The sequence below is a fragment of the Mirounga angustirostris genome, unplaced genomic scaffold (assembly GCF_029215605.1).
Source record: "Mirounga angustirostris isolate CCGP_5_RB_7025 unplaced genomic scaffold, mMirAng1.0.hap1 SCAF_1, whole genome shotgun sequence".
NCBI lineage: Eukaryota > Metazoa > Chordata > Mammalia > Carnivora > Phocidae > Mirounga > Mirounga angustirostris.
In genome coordinates, this window is record NW_026991709.1 from 192661627 (window position 1) to 192677331 (window position 15705).

Consider the following 15705-nt stretch of genomic DNA (forward strand, 5'->3'; position numbering starts at 1 on the left):
CCATTGTTGGAGGTGAAGGGCTGAGTAGGGGTCCTGTTCTCTTCTGTTTTCCCCAGGTGTCCAGTCAGACTGGCCAAAGGAAAAGCAGACTTTTGACCTCCCTCTTTTCTATTTGCCTGCATATTGGCATGGGAATCTTTGGCCTCTTATTGCAGTGACATGCAGACTGCCAAGTTTAAAGCATAGCTGAAGTCCAACTTCAAGAGTGTGTAGCTCCTCTGAGTCTCAAAGAGAAGGAGACAACTTGAATATCAAAGATTGCAAAGAAAAATCAGTGGTCATATAATAGGGAGACATGTGAAGCCTAGTGGTCTACAGAAAAACCAAGCTCCTGAAGTTATAGAAGGATGAAAAGGACCTACACATAGGGGAAGATGCCGTTGGCTCTTGTAGTCCCCCCTGAGACCCTCAGGCATCAAGAATTCTGTCACCTAAGGCACATTTCATGAGATACTTGCCTGCTCATAAGGATTGGATTCCCATCTTAAAATTCTGAGTGTATTATTTCTGGCAGAAGAAACTTTCAGTAACCTGTTTTCAGTAGTTCAGATGAGAAGTAACCAAAAGTAGTTATGAGGTGTTTCAGAACCACCATGACAAAGGCTCTGCCTTTTTCCAATGCAGAATTCATTCCTGGGAAAAGTGAGATGTTTTTGCTTTATCTCTTCCATCACTTTCTTTTTCTTTTTCTTTCCTCCTCCTCCTCCTCCCCCTCCTCCTCCTCTCCTTCCTACCTCTCCTGCTCCTCTTTCTCCTCCCCCTCTGCTACTCTGGAAGATATCTTGTAAAGCTGTTGTTCAGAGACATAGCTTGAATGCCTTTGCAATCAATAATTCATTCAAAAAATATTTCTTTATCTCAGTACTGTTGTTGAGGCAGTGAACAAAGTACAGTTCCTACCTTGGAAAAATTTAGAGTAGTATACAGATTCTTAAGCTGGTGTCCATAAACCTCTAAGGGTCTGCAAATTCTTTGACATGGCTAACAGACTTGGTTGTGGGTATGTACACATCTTCCAAGGAGAGCATCTATGATCCTCCACAGATGCTTATGGGGCCAGTAACTCAGGAAAGGAGAACCACTCATCTATGAGAGATTGGTGACATTGTGGTAGGGTGGCTCATAATGTGGTCTCTGCATTTAAATGATACTGGGTTTGGATTCTGACTCAGCAATATTTGCCTGGGTGGTCTTGGGTAAGTGTCCTTCCCTCTCTGTCCCTCCATTACCTCATTTGGGGAAGATTGTGCACCCCTCAGAGGGCTGTGGTTAGGATTAGATGACAGGAGGTTAGTAAGACACCTAGCCATGTATGGTGCATGGCAAGAGCCCAGTCCTCATCAGAATATCACTGTTATTGTTACTACCAGGCTTGGAATAGCAGACTCTATAAGCCAGCTGAAGAAAGTAGTTGATAATGTGAGATGGGCGGATTGGGGGGATAAGAAAAAAGACAGAAGAAAGGAAAAGCAAAAGGGGAAATCTATTCCCGTGATCATAGCTGCACAAGGCAGCTACACATTTTCTAGCAGGTCTTTAAGCATATTTACCCTAAAAAATCCTCTTCAGTTAACCTTTGATTTTAATGACACTTTGGTATAGCAAAGGCAGTTTTGGTTGCTGGAGACTGTAGATTAGCCCATGTTTCTAGAGGAAGGTTTTCTTTAAGCTCAAATAAAAATTGAGTGTATAACATGAAAAGTCAACAAATATTTGACAAACAACTATGAGCTGATGACTTGGAAGAGAAAGAAGGGTAATAATGTCTCAGTCCACCTCTTTCTGTTCCCAAGTATGATGGACTCGGGGGCTGGAGTAGAAGCTTTTAAGCAAAATCGAGTGCAGTAAATAAGTTCTTGTGGGTTTTTCTGGAACTTGTAAGAGTTACCTGGCAAAGCAGTACATGTTGGCTTGGACATGACCACACTCTCAGGACCTGAAATCTGGCTGAGAAATCATAAACAAACAGTGGTGATAAATGACTGTGGGCCGGAGGCGGGAGGTGTCTAGTGGAGTGTTGCTGCATTACATTACATCCTTCCTGTGCCAGGGCTGGTGCACAGGGAGCATTCTAGCCTCTCCCACCCCTTTGTCATTTGCTCTAGAGTGAGGTGCTGGTCTGGTCTTGTTTAACCTCTTTATTAATGATCTGTAAAGGGGAGAGAAGAGCATGTGAAGGAAAGTTGCAGATGACACTACTTTGGGAAGTGTTGGGAATACTAGCAAGGTCAGAGAAATCACACTAATGGCCCAAAGAAGGTTAGGAACATAGAGGGAGAGTAACAAATCTTGGAGAGGTCCAGACACTCACATCTGGTGAAAATTAATCTGAAACACAGATATCAATGGGTGGGAGGACTATGGAAAACTGAAGGCTAAAAGAAAAATAATAAGCTGAGTGGACATCAGGAAATCCAGCCATGGGCGAGAGCAGAGAGAGAGGTGCCAATGGCAGTTAACACAGTCCAGATATTAGCAGGTGCCCAGAGAGACATACATCACCATTTGTGGCAATCCTGCCCATAAATTGTGTCTTACATTTGTACATCATAATGTTGTACACACTTTTTTTCAGAGGATCCCCCTTGTTATCAGAAAGATGGAAAGGGTTTTTAAAGAAAGCAGCCACTAAATGAGGTCAAGGCACCATTTAATGTTGGATGTGGATCCAGAACTTCCAACAAGAGTCAGCATTCAAACACATGGCCAGAGTGGCATTTTCAGGGAAAGCATGAGGGATTTCTCTTGGAATATTAAATGTGAACTTGAGAAGTCTCATAGGCCTCATTCCTAAGCTTAGGGACCCACGGTAGACACTTTTCAGAGGCCTACTTTGGGGAGCCATCTAATTAGTAGACAATGTTAAAAAGCTGGGCCAGAATTTTCTTGGTAGTTCAGGGAGAGGGACCCAAGCCCCATCTCTTTTCAACTATCTCCACAACCCCAACAAAATGGAAAAATGAGACAATAACATCCAAAACAAGAGTGCATATTTATGGCCACCATTGGGTGTATTAACCAGAATGTCTATTTTCTTTTCTGCCATTGAGGCATCAATTGGCTGGAGGCTATTGGCCATGTCCAGGTGGGTCTTAATTCAATTCTCAGGCCTCTTGCCCATATGCCTTCCCCGGAGTAACATGATCCCTGCCAGAGAAGTGTTGGCCCACTTGGTTACCAGATGATCTCATGAAACCCATTTTGCCTGGGTGGCCACAAGGCACCTTCCTCATGAATGTGTCCATCAGAGACTTTGTGATGGGAATGTCCATTCCCTCTAGCCTTATTTTCCAGGAAATGTAAGGCAAATGCTAAGAATCACAGCATACAACAGCCAAAAACTTCCATCCTACCACACCCTGGCCTAAGCTGCCCCCATCTGTCCCAGGCGGGTCTGATCCTCTCAAACACCAGGCCACACTTGCCAGCCAGCTCACAGGGCTATTCCATGGTGACAAAATCACTGAAATACTGAATCTGCATAAGGAGGAGCCCTGCCATTTCTTACAGCCTTCCTGAGCTTTCCACAGCCCAAACAAGTCGGGCCCCTCCTGTGATGTCTGAGTTGGTAGTCAGGATTCTGCCTGTCCCCAAGCATTTCTGTAGTGCCTCAGTCACTGCGTATACACAGAGTGGGGCAAACAGAGCTCCCAGAAAGATGTAGAAGAGAGGTTGTTATGATCAATGTGAGGCAAAATTGTTTCTCAGAGAAACCTGTTAGACCCAGAATAAAAAGGAAAAACCCAAATGGCTAAAGACATGGTACCTTCATCCTTCAGAGAGAAACATAGAATGAGGCTCTGAAATAAAAATCACAAAGACCACTTTCACTGGAAAATCTGAGCTTCTTAAAGCTATGGCTTCATTTTCCTCATTTTTAGTTTTTATGTTTATAGTCTTTCCCTGATTCTTCTAGTTTATAGTCTTTCCCTGATTCTTCTATAATGAAGAATCAGGGAAAAAGAAGTTCTTAAAATCCTCATTCAGAGAAAGTACCATTTTTAGGTACCTTTTCATATATATATACAGATACAGTCATGTAAACATATACTTGATGGGGATAACTCCAACTTTGCATAGCCTTTGGTCCTCGGTGGTTGGTAACCACCTCGGCCCTAGAGTGGACATCAGGAACCCAGACCAGTTCAAATACTGGTTCCATCACTCTTAGCTGCTGCCTTGGGCCAACTATTGTTATTGTTATTTACTCATTGTCACATGACTGTCTTTCCATATGGACAAATTGATATCTGTCTGTAAGTTTGATTTCTCCCCTGCACTAGGCAGTTGGGAGAACCTCTGCAGGAAGGGGTAGGCACATTGCAGCTCGGGGGAGGGTGTGAGAGTCATGAACACTGCCCAGCATGTTTGTTCTTGGCAGCATATGAGGGTTCATTGTTCTGCACTCAGGTGTCAGCCCAGGAGCCCGGATGCCTGTGGCAGCCCTGAGTCAGCATGTGGCCGAATTAGCAGCCCTGCTGATCCCCCAGCACCCATTCTTCTTTCAACGCACCTTGATCTCTGATGTAACTGCATTATTTGAGAGGAGTTTCTGTACAAATCCCTCAACAACAAAGAAAACCAAAACCCCTCCGTGATGAAAAAGAGACTCTCCCCACTGCCTCATGGCACTGGACTGTGACCAGGCTCTGCATGTTGGGTGTTTTCCTGCTGCTGTTGGTCGCTTTATGGTCTTACAAACTTTTTGGAGTTGTATCAGCTGGTGCCAGGGCACTAGCTTGGGAGCATGATGAAGTCACGCTAGAGGAAATCCTTTGCACTCCTCTTTGTCCAAAGGCAAAGACATGCTAGGAAATGGAAGCATGCCTGTTTTCTTCTGTGAGGGGCACAGCTTGCCTAGGGTAACTGCATCTCCACCAGCTGAACTGAAGTGCAATTCAGTCTCACAGATCGTTCACTACAATTGGCTATAGAAAAGAATTGTCCTTCCCTCTCATGGAATGTGGAAAGGAGAGAGGGAGAATGAGGAAGTGTTCCAGAGCCAAAGAGCAATCTTTGTCCCTCCTTATACAACAGGCTTGGGACTTGGCGAAATCCAATATGTCAGAGAAGGCGATTGAGCGTGTGTGGGGGTGCAGGGCTGAGACATGCCAGGTGAATTTTCTTCATGTTATTATTCTTAAAAATTAGGAGTGCACTAACATGTTTGCAGAGGCCAGACTGTTTTGTAAGCCGTTTCTATTCTTTGTGGGTGAGTGTGAGCATCTGGTCTGAGGCTTGGGACTCCCACCCATGGGGGTTTTCTGGGAACTTTGTGTAACCAGGAGGCTGTCGCCATGGGCAGGGACCAGGCACAGGGAGAGATGGATTCTATTGCCCCCTGGGCCAGTCACTGCTTTTCCAGCAAAGACCGAGGGCAGGGGCGCTGAGGGGAGGCCTTTGGCCCGGCAGCTTTGTGCCTGGTCCACTCATCACTGGAAACGTTTCCCAAGTACTTTTCCTATCTCTCACTCACACAGCTCCCTTCCTACTTTAGAGGAAATCCCCCACATCTGTCCTGATTTTCTACTGATCCCTCATCTGTTGTATGAGGGTGGCAGGCAGGTGCACTGTGCCTGTTTTACCAAATAGGAAAGTTGGCTCTAGGTCACCTGCTTCTTCCCCTGTAGTAGTAATTCCCTAAGGGTTTTCTTTAGAGCATGGATGGTATTGGATATTAAGAGACACTATTTTTAGAAATTATAATAAAAACATGTTATGTTCAAATAAGTTTGAACAAAACTAGACTAAACAGAATTAAATAGGTTTCTTCATTTCAGGTCTTCCCAGACCCCTTCAGATCTCCACTCCTGTCTTCAAGCTCTCTGCCCAGCCCCTCTCATGGGAAAGGGAAGGCCGGCCTGCTTTTCTGAGAATCGTGATATAGCCAGCAAGGGCTCTGCCATTTACCCCTCTCCACTTCAGGAGTTTTCTTCATTGACCACTTCTTCCCTTTCTTCTGCTCGTATCTTCTATGACATCCTCTTCCTCCTCTTTTTCCTCCCCTTCCCATGAATTAAATGTCCATCGGGCACACAGAGGAGTTTGTGGAACAGCGGTGGAGCTCTGTGTCCCAGATCTGCCCTGAAACAGCCATATGGCCTGGGGCACATTATTTAATCTCTCTGAGCCTCAGTGTCCTCATCTGCAAAAGGGGAAAATACGGTTTTATTTTCCTCCCTTGTGGAGTTCTCATGAAGATAAAATGAGACAATGATGTAAAATGTTAGCTAGCCCAGTTGCTGGTACATCGTAAGCACTCAGTGAATACTAGCCCTCGATTTTTTTTTCCCCACTACCCCCTCCTCTGATATCTTCCTCACTGATCACCCCTTATAGTGTGGCTGCATCAGTATTTCTGTAATTATGTATCAAGTATCTGCTATGTGCTGTAAAGATTTAAATGTTTACTCAATGGATGTATCCTGAATCAGCTTGGGTGCTGAGTACCAGTCTGACCACTATGATCATTCTCCATCAGCACACAACACCAAAGGGGTGGATGGAACCAGTCTCCCCAGGATCTTCATGCTTTGAACCAAAAGCCCCGTGGCTGGAACAGCTGGACATAACTTTCCTAGGGCCAAGCCAACGGCCTCAGCAACAACAACAAAAATATGTGCCTGCAAATTCAAAAGCCCTCAATACACAGTCCCAAAAAGCTCACAGAGTGAGTAGCCAATTGGAATCAGATTCATGAAGAAGCTTAAAACTTTTCAGTTGTTGCAAGAAATATCACCACGATGTGAAGTCAGGAGACATTCCGACAGAGGCCATAAAGCAAGTGAAATTACAAAGAAAATGCTAGAGCTGCCTTTTTTCCTAGAATTTTGCACTCTCTTATCTGGGCTGATCCAGAATAGATAAAGGAAATATTGGAAACAGCTTGTTGAGAAAGGCCATGTTGCATCTTTTTTGCCTGCAGGAAAGCAAGTACATGCTTTCAGGCCGTGGTGTGTTCTTCGAGAGGCTTGCAAGGAATTGTGCAGCAGGGTAGGTTCCAGGAGATTACGGGTCCTTTGTGTTTCATGTTTCATGGTTTCCAGCACTGGCATCCTTCAGAAATCCCATGAAAAGTGGGCAGAACTCCTTGTGCAAACTTCTGAGCAGAGGGTTAAGAAGACTTTGTGTGTGACTCTTAATCTTGTTGGGAAATTTTAGGGTGAAAAATGTAATTACATCTGAAATGCCAACAACCAAGGCCAAAGGCATGTCTCCTCTATAGATGGTTCTTTGTTGATGAGATTAGCAACTAAGCTCTCGTGCTCCTGCCTACAAATTATTCAGATTATTTGAAAAGAAATGAAACAAGATACTGGGAGGAAAAACGCCACATACCACATTATGTAGCACTTAACTAATGCTCACCTGTTTAGCAATGAGTTCAACATATATTTATCAAGTACCTACTATGTGTGATATAACAGAAACTACACAAATAAGGTTCCTGCTCTCCTTGAGTGATTTTACCCAAGTAAACCATATTCTTAATTCTCTGTCAATGGCAGGTTATAAGAAGAATTCAAGGACTCTGTAGTTAGCACAGGGCAGCTCCACATTGCGTGGTCTGTATCGTCATCAATTCCATGTAGAAACAGATTAGCATGGACAATTAAGTTGGTGGACATAGAGGGCTGTGTGATGTGGCCTGAACACCAGGACTGGAGGCATAGGAGGGTAACACATGAAGGAACTAAAGGAGATAGGACAGTGACACAATGACATTGAAATGTGGGGTCATCCTCAGTTAACTGGTCCCATAGAACAGGGGGTGAGTAAGCCATGGAATCCAAGTTAAGGTGATGGCAGAATTTGTTCAGAAGTGGAGAACAGCTGTTATGAAACGTCTCCTTTGTCCACGTGCAACTCCACTTAGTCTTCGACCCCAACATGTAGATCTCAGGTTGCCCCATTTTCCAGAGACCCAGAGACCTCTGGAGCCCCATTATTCTGTCATCCACCACCACACCAGCCACCATGTAGCATGGGGCTGTTCAGACCCAGCTCTGTAAACCACATACCGAAGTCTCTCCCCAGGTGTGTAAAGTTCCAAAAGTTTGTAAGTCATCTGACTCATGGTTGGAAAATTAAATCATGATTATATATAATATATACAGGTATCCCCCACTTTTTAAATGTTTGCATTTCACAGCGCTCACCATAGGACATACCCTCCCCAATGTCTATCACCCAGCTACCCCATCCATTCCAGCACCCACCATTCCAGCAACCTTCAGTTTGTTTCCTCAGATTAAGAATTCCTCATATCAGTGAGATCATATGATACATGTCTTTCTCTGATTGACTTATTTTGCTCAGCATAATTCCCTCCAGTTCCATCCATGTCATTGCAAATGGCAAGATTTCATTCCTTTTGATGGCTGCATAATATTCCATTGTATATATATACCACATCTTCTTTATCCATTCATCTGTTGATGGACATCTTGGCTCTTTCCATAGTCCGGTTATTGTGGACATTGCTGCTATAAACATCGGGGTGCATGTACCCCTTCGGATCACTAAATTTGTATCTTTGGGTAAATACCCAGTAGTGCAATTGCTGGGTCGTAGGATAGCTCTATTTTCAACTTTTTGAGGAACCTCCATACTGTTTTCCAGAGTGGCTGCACCAGCTTGCATTCTCACCAACAATGTAGAAGGGTTCCCCTTGCTCTGCATCCTCGCCAACATCTGTCGTTTCCTGACTTGTTAATTTTAGCCATTCTGACTGGTGTGAGGTGGTATCTCATTGAGGTTTTGATTTGGATTTTGCTGATGCTGAGTGATGTTGAGCACTTTTTCGTGTGTCTGTTGGCCATTTGGATGTTTTCTTTGGAAAAATGTCTGTTCATGTCTTCTGCCCATTTCTTGATTGGATCATTTGTTCTTTGGGTGTTGAGTTTGATAAGTTCTTTATAGATTTTGGATACTAGCCCTTTATCTGATATGTCATTTGCAAATATCATCTCCCATTCTGTCGGTTGTCTTCTGGTTATGCTGACTGTTTCCTTTGCTGTGCAAAAGCTTTTTATCTTGATGAAGTCCCAATAGTTCATTTTTGCCCTTGCTTCCCTTGCCTTTGCAATGTTTCTAGGAAAGAAGTTGCTGTGCCTGAGGTCGAAGAGGTTGCTGTCTGTGATCCCCTCTAGGATTTTGATGGACTCCTGTCTCACATTGAGGTCTTTCAACCATTTGGAGTGTATTTTTGTGTGTGGTGTAAGGAAATGGTCCAGTTTCATTCTTCTGCATGTGGCTGTCCAAATTTCCCAACACCATTTGTTGAAGAGACTGTCTTTTTTCCATTGGACATTCTTTCCTGCTTTGTGGAAGATTAGTTGACCATAGAGTTGAGGGTCCATTTCTGGGCTCTCTATTCTGTTCCATTGATCTGTGTGTCTGTTTTTGTGCCGGTATCATACTGTCTTGATGATTACAGCTTTAGACTATGGACTCTGAGAAACAAACTGAGGGTTCTAGAGGGGAGGGGGTGGGGGGATGGGTTAGCCTGGTGATGGGTATTAAAGAGGGCACATACTGAATGGATCACTGGATGTTATATGCAAACAATGAATCAAGGAATACGACATCAAAAACTAATGATGTAATGTATGGTGACTAACATAACATAATAAAATTTTAAAAAATTTAAAAAACCTAATGATGTAATGTATGGTGATTAACATACCATAATAAAATTTAAAAAAAAATGTAAAATAAAAACAAAGGATCTCAGGAAAAAAAAAAAATCCCAGCTGTTTATCATCTACTTAAAGGGAAAAAAAATGTTTGCATTTCATCACTTTTCTTTTGCAAAAGACTTGCATTACTACCTGTTTTCACTAACCAAAAGAAATCCAAAATGTATTTTCACTTTTACAGAAAAATCAAAAATAGCATATAGCATTTGTTTTGTAGTAAGCCCTTATAGAGGCAACACATACCCCATGCAGTAAGAGCAGTCCACCAGCTCCTTCCCCAGGAGCCATACTCAGCATCCCAGCATCAGGCCACCATAGTTTTGACCTGGGTCTGTGAGCATCTGTGCTTTTTCTTGATTTATTTTGTGCATCCATTAGCAAGATGTGTCCTAAGCTGTCAGAAAAACTGAGAGCAGTTATTTTTTGGGTCTGGGAATGCTAAAAAAACTTTCTGCATAAATTAAGGGTAATTGCTTCTTCACTTTATACCATTTTGGCTTAGGAAAGGTTTCGTAAGAAACTTTCAGATAGCAGGGAAAATCTGTATTGTATATGCTAAACAGTGTGCTGGGTGCCCAAGCTAACCCACAAAAGCCTATGTCATGTTGCTAAAATTCCTCTGCTTGTGGTGAGGATTGGGGAGCCTACCAGGAGACAATAGCCATAATGCAGTAACACAAACAATAATATTGAATGAAAACATAATAAGGCAGTGATTGATCTTGGGTCCTGACACTTCAGAAGTGGTTTTGTTTAAAAAGAACGAGGGAGGGGCGCCTGGGTGGCTCAGTCGTTAAGCGTCTGCCTTCAGCTCAGGTCATGATCCCGGGATCCTGGGATCAAGCCCCGCATCGGGCTCCCTGCTCGGCGGGAAGCCTGCTTCTCTCTCTCGCTCTCCCACTCCCCCTGCTTGTGTTCCCTCTCTCGCTGTGTCTCTCTCTGTCAAAAAAAAAAAAAAAAAAAATCTTTAAAAAAAAAAAAGGAACAAGGGAAGGCAGTGCCCATCTCATGGGGGTGTTTTGAAGATTAAATCCATTAAACCACGTAGTGTCTGGCATGTTGTCAAAGTGATGTAAATGCTACTTACATAGATAAATGGAGACCTTTGAGAAGATTCCAAAGGGAATTTCTGAATACTTTTAAAGGTTTTAGAGAGGGATGGCCTGAATCATCTATTGTGCCTGATTTTGCTTTTGAAACAAAGAAACTTCCTTCTCTGTTGCACCTTGCCGTTTGTGCATATGGTAAGTGCCTGAGTCAGGCATTCATCAAGTCCACGACTGCCCATCCCAGCTAAAACTGCAGAATAGTACATTTGAGCAGCAGCTATGGGAGCCCCACGGTCAGACACCTAACTTCCAGCTTTGGAAATAATAAGGATGACTCTCCTGAGCGCTTACGCTGTGCCAGGCACTTGACTGAGTGCATTGTCATGGACTAACTCATGCACCCTCCCCCTCCCCAAACAAATCCATAATGTGGGTACTATTATTTGTCTCATTTTGAAGATAAGAACACTGGACCCTAGAAAGTGAAGAAAATGGCCCCTGGTTGCAGAGCGAAGAAGCAGTGGAGCTGGAATTTGTTCATGGGTAGTTTGCCTCTGGAAGGCACACGTTGTATCAGGATTTCTCCAGCCCAGCGGTATTGACATTTGGTGCTGGATAGTTCTTTGTTGTGCAGCTGTGCAGTGTAGGATGTTTAGCAGCATCCCTGGTCTCTACTTGCTAGATGCCAGTAGCATCCCTGCACCCCAGCTGTGACAACCAAAAAGGACTCTAGAGATTGCAGATGTTCCCACGCGGGGGCAAGATTGCCTTTGGCCGAGAACCACTGCTCTACATCCAGATGCACTCTACATGTGTGGCCCAGGAGAATTCCTGGAATTGACTTAGAACATTATCAGAGTTTGACCCATAGACTGAAGCAATTTCATAGACTTTATAGCCATGAAGCCATCTTCTGCACTACTTGGAAGAAGCAGAGCTTTCTTGTAGGGCGGGGGAAGAGAAATGAACTCTCTGAAAATGTCCGTGTGTGTGCATTAAGATATAGAAAAAGGGAATGACAGTCAGGGTGTGCATGGTGGGTAGAGAGACTGAAGGATGGCGCCCTCATCGAGACATGGGAGGGAGGAGATGGTAATTTGGAAAGGGACACACACCGCCACTGAGACCCAGCAAATCTGAGCTCTCTAGCCTCCTGCTAGAGTTCACAGACCTGGTTCAAACCTCAGCTCCACTACCAATGAGCTATGTGACTTTGGACCAGTCGTTGAACCTCATCGTCTCCCCTTCCTCCTCTGTGAAACATAGACAATGTTCATTTCTACCTCGTAGTGGTGTTATGAGTTCCTAAAAGTGCCTGTCATGCTTACTGAAAGGGCTTATTAGATATGAGTCAGTTGTCCTGGCCAGTCTGCTTGAGGTTGTGAGGTTTAGTGGTTAAGAGAAGAGGGTCTGGTCTCAGACTGCCCAAGTGTTGATCCAGCATGGCCATGTGCTAGCTGTGTCATCTTGACTGAGTAGCTCAGCCTCTCTGAGCCTTAGCTTCCTCATTTCTAGTCCCTACCTCCCAGATTTTATGTGACGATGCACAGGAAGCCTTCTACCCCATGCCTGGCATCAGCATTCCTGCCAAGATGGCACTTTCCCCCTTAGGATTTGTATTAGTTTGTTAGAGCTGCTGTAACAAAGACCTCAAACTGGTGGCTTAAACAATAGAAATCGATTGTTCCACAGTTCTGGAAGCTAGAAGTCAGGGCGTCAGCAGGGCTGGTCCCTTCTGAGGGCTGTGACACAGAATCTGTTCCATGCCTCTTCTTCAGCTTTTGTTGGTTTGTTGGACATGTGTGGCATTCCTTGGCTTGGAGATGCATCACCAGACCTCCACCTTCATCTTCACATGGCTGTCTCCCTGAGTGGGTATGCTATTCTCCTTTTTATAAGGATGGCAGTCATGTTGGATTTGAGTTCCAGTATGTCCTCACCTTAACTAACTATATCTGCAGTGACCCTATTTTCAAATATGGTCATATTCTGAGTTATGGGGGTTAGGACTTAAACATATGAATTTGGAAGGCACAAGATTCAACCCATAACAGGATTCTGTGAATCTTTTTAAGGTTTCTTCTAGCTCTGAAATCCCATGAGGGATTATTGAAGTCCAAGTAGTTTGGGATGACCAAATAAATGAACAGGGGGAAAGAACTATTTCAGGAGTCAGGAGATGTGCCACTTAAGGGACGTGTCTTGGTGTTTTTGACTTCTAAAATTTGTTTACTTTGTTGTACCTTCTCTGTCCTATGAGGCTAATGATGACTACCTTCTACATCTTCACCCCTTTCCTAAAAAAATTATTCTATAGGCTGAAGAAGAGAGTGGCTATAAAGATACCTTGAAATTCTGGAGGTTCTGTCTAGGTGCATTATTATTCTCCTCGTTACTTAGCAGGAATAAAGGGAAATGTTGATTTCCATGTGTATTCATTGTCTATTAACAGGGCCTTACTTCTCCATCCCTGCTTGCCTCTCCCCATCAAACACAGACCTGCTGAAGTTTTCAAAAGCTCCCTGTGTTACAAGATTTGAGCAAACTTGATCTTCCAGGTTTAACTTAAATATTGTTTCCATTTTGAAGCCTGTCATGTGGGTGTACCACAAAGAGCATTTGGTTTTTCCCCCTGAAGCCCTGGGCCGTGGTATGTAGGCAGTAACAGAATACTAGGAAGAAAGAGAGAGCCTGAAATGGATCCTCAGGCTCTCAGCCTGTGCAGAGGGAAAGCAGGATGTAAGTAAAACCATTACTTCTCCCTCCTGATCAAAGGAGAGATGGTAACCCCGCCCCTCCTCCCCACCACCCAGCAAGCAATTAACACAGCCTGGCGTCTCCTCTGGAGTGATGGGATTCAGCCTGTAGGACCAGCTCTGGCTGATCAGTGGTTGAAAGTGGGGTGCCCTGCATGCGCAGGTTGAAAAATGCACACATTTACAAATAGAATACATTCCAAAACAGTCCAGTGAGAAAGACACACAAACCAACCTTACTGACGGATTATTCTTTTCATCTGCATTTGATGCAGATGTGAGATCAGAATTTGCCAGCAGGACCTAAAAGTAAAAGGTTAAAATTGCAGGAGCCAAGTAGACTAGTGCCTTTTGGATTTTACAACCACCCAGAGTCTTTTTAAATGCAGATTCCGATTCCGCAGTTCTGGGTGGGGCCCGAGATTCTGCATTTCTAACAGGCTCCCAGGTAGGTTTGCCAGATTTAGAGAGGAAAAAAAAAAGCTGGATACCCAGTAAAATTTGAATTTCCTATATTTTATCTGGCAACCCTACTCCAAGGCAATGTTAATGCTGCTGGTGCGTGGACCACACTTTGAGTGGCGAGGGTGTACATCATCAAAACATAAAAATGTGATGGAAACATGAGGCTGTGTTAGTGCATGAGCATATGGTACAATTTAGAAACAAGTTGATGGCTCACAGGATAGTCACACTACAAAATGTTGTTCAGTGGTTGGCAGAAACAGGCCAACAGCAGTGAAGAGTATGCATCCATCTCCAGAAATGGGGTACCCTGAATTCCCCAGCTTAGAGTCCAAGAGCCAATGTGTTACTCATGTTCACTTTATGTATTTATTTACTTAGTCACTTATTTAATGATGGTAAAGTCAAGGTTGAAGTTATGGCCATAAAAGAATAAAAAGAGTAAGAGTAAAAAAAAAGGCATTTTTAAGAGCTAAAAATAATACAGTTTTATGCTTGAGGGCATTGGGGTAACATTTTGCCACATTCTGCCTCCCTTTCCAACTGGCCCTTCAAAATGAAGGGGCCACATTGACTCCTGCAGCTTAGCCCCTGACAGGTGATCTGTGGAGAAGGTGGGGGCTGGGCTTAGGTTTACACTGACATTTGACATGCAAACCCAAGGCTCTGTTCCTTTGAAGCCAAGGGATTCCAACTCCTTTGAGGCTACTTGGCCACCAGAGCAGCCATTTACAGATTACAGGAAGGTTGGTGCTGGGAGGGAGGTTAGCAATCATTTATTCCAGCCCCTAAATTCCACAGATGAAGGGGTAGGAACTGTGGAGAACTTTCTCCTCCTCTGAGTCCTTTTCTTCTTCTCTGGTTACTCTGGCATGCACCCTGTAAGAACTTTATCCTAGGCGGCTGCATAGAGTTAGAATCTGGTTTTTCAGGGGGTTCTTTGTTTGTCTTGTTCTATTTGAAAATACATCGGGATTGCCTACAGTCCAAATCTTCCTTGCCTGTATTCTACAATGGAATCATTTGCCTTCCCATCCATTCTTGAGATTAGGTTGAATATTATATATTATATATTATATATTATGTATTATGTATTATGTATTATGTATATGTATATATACTATATATGTACTAGACATACTACAATTTTAGTATGCTTGACTTAATCAAAGGCAGGCGCCATACGTCCCCAAATTGAATAGTGCCACTTGTTGTATTCTTCAAGTATTTATTGAGCACCTACTATGTGCCAGGTCTGTGGAAGGCCACGTCATCTAGAAACTATCCTCTCTTGTCCAGCCTGGTTTAGGCTTGGCTCCTACTGCAGCAATTATTAAGCATGGAATTTTCAGCTGAAATGCTCGGAGCTGATTCATCTTAGATTTGATTTCTGAAACACTTTCAAATAAGATCACATCTCAAGTCCCATCTGTAGAAGTCCTACATGCCCCTACTCTTCTGTGGTATGTCCAATGTGGTATATTTCACCCAATGTTCTTTTTTTTTTTTTAATTTTTTTTTTAAGATTTTATTTATTTATTTGAGAGAGAGAATGAGAGACAGAGAGCACGAGAGGGAAGAGGGTCAGAGGGAGAAGCAGACCCCCTGCTGAGCAGGGAGCCCGATGTGGGACTCGATCCCGGGACTCCAGGATCATGACCTGAGCCAAAGGCAGTCGCTTAACCAACTGAGCCACCCAGGCGCCCTTTCACCCAATGTTCTTAGTCTACAATT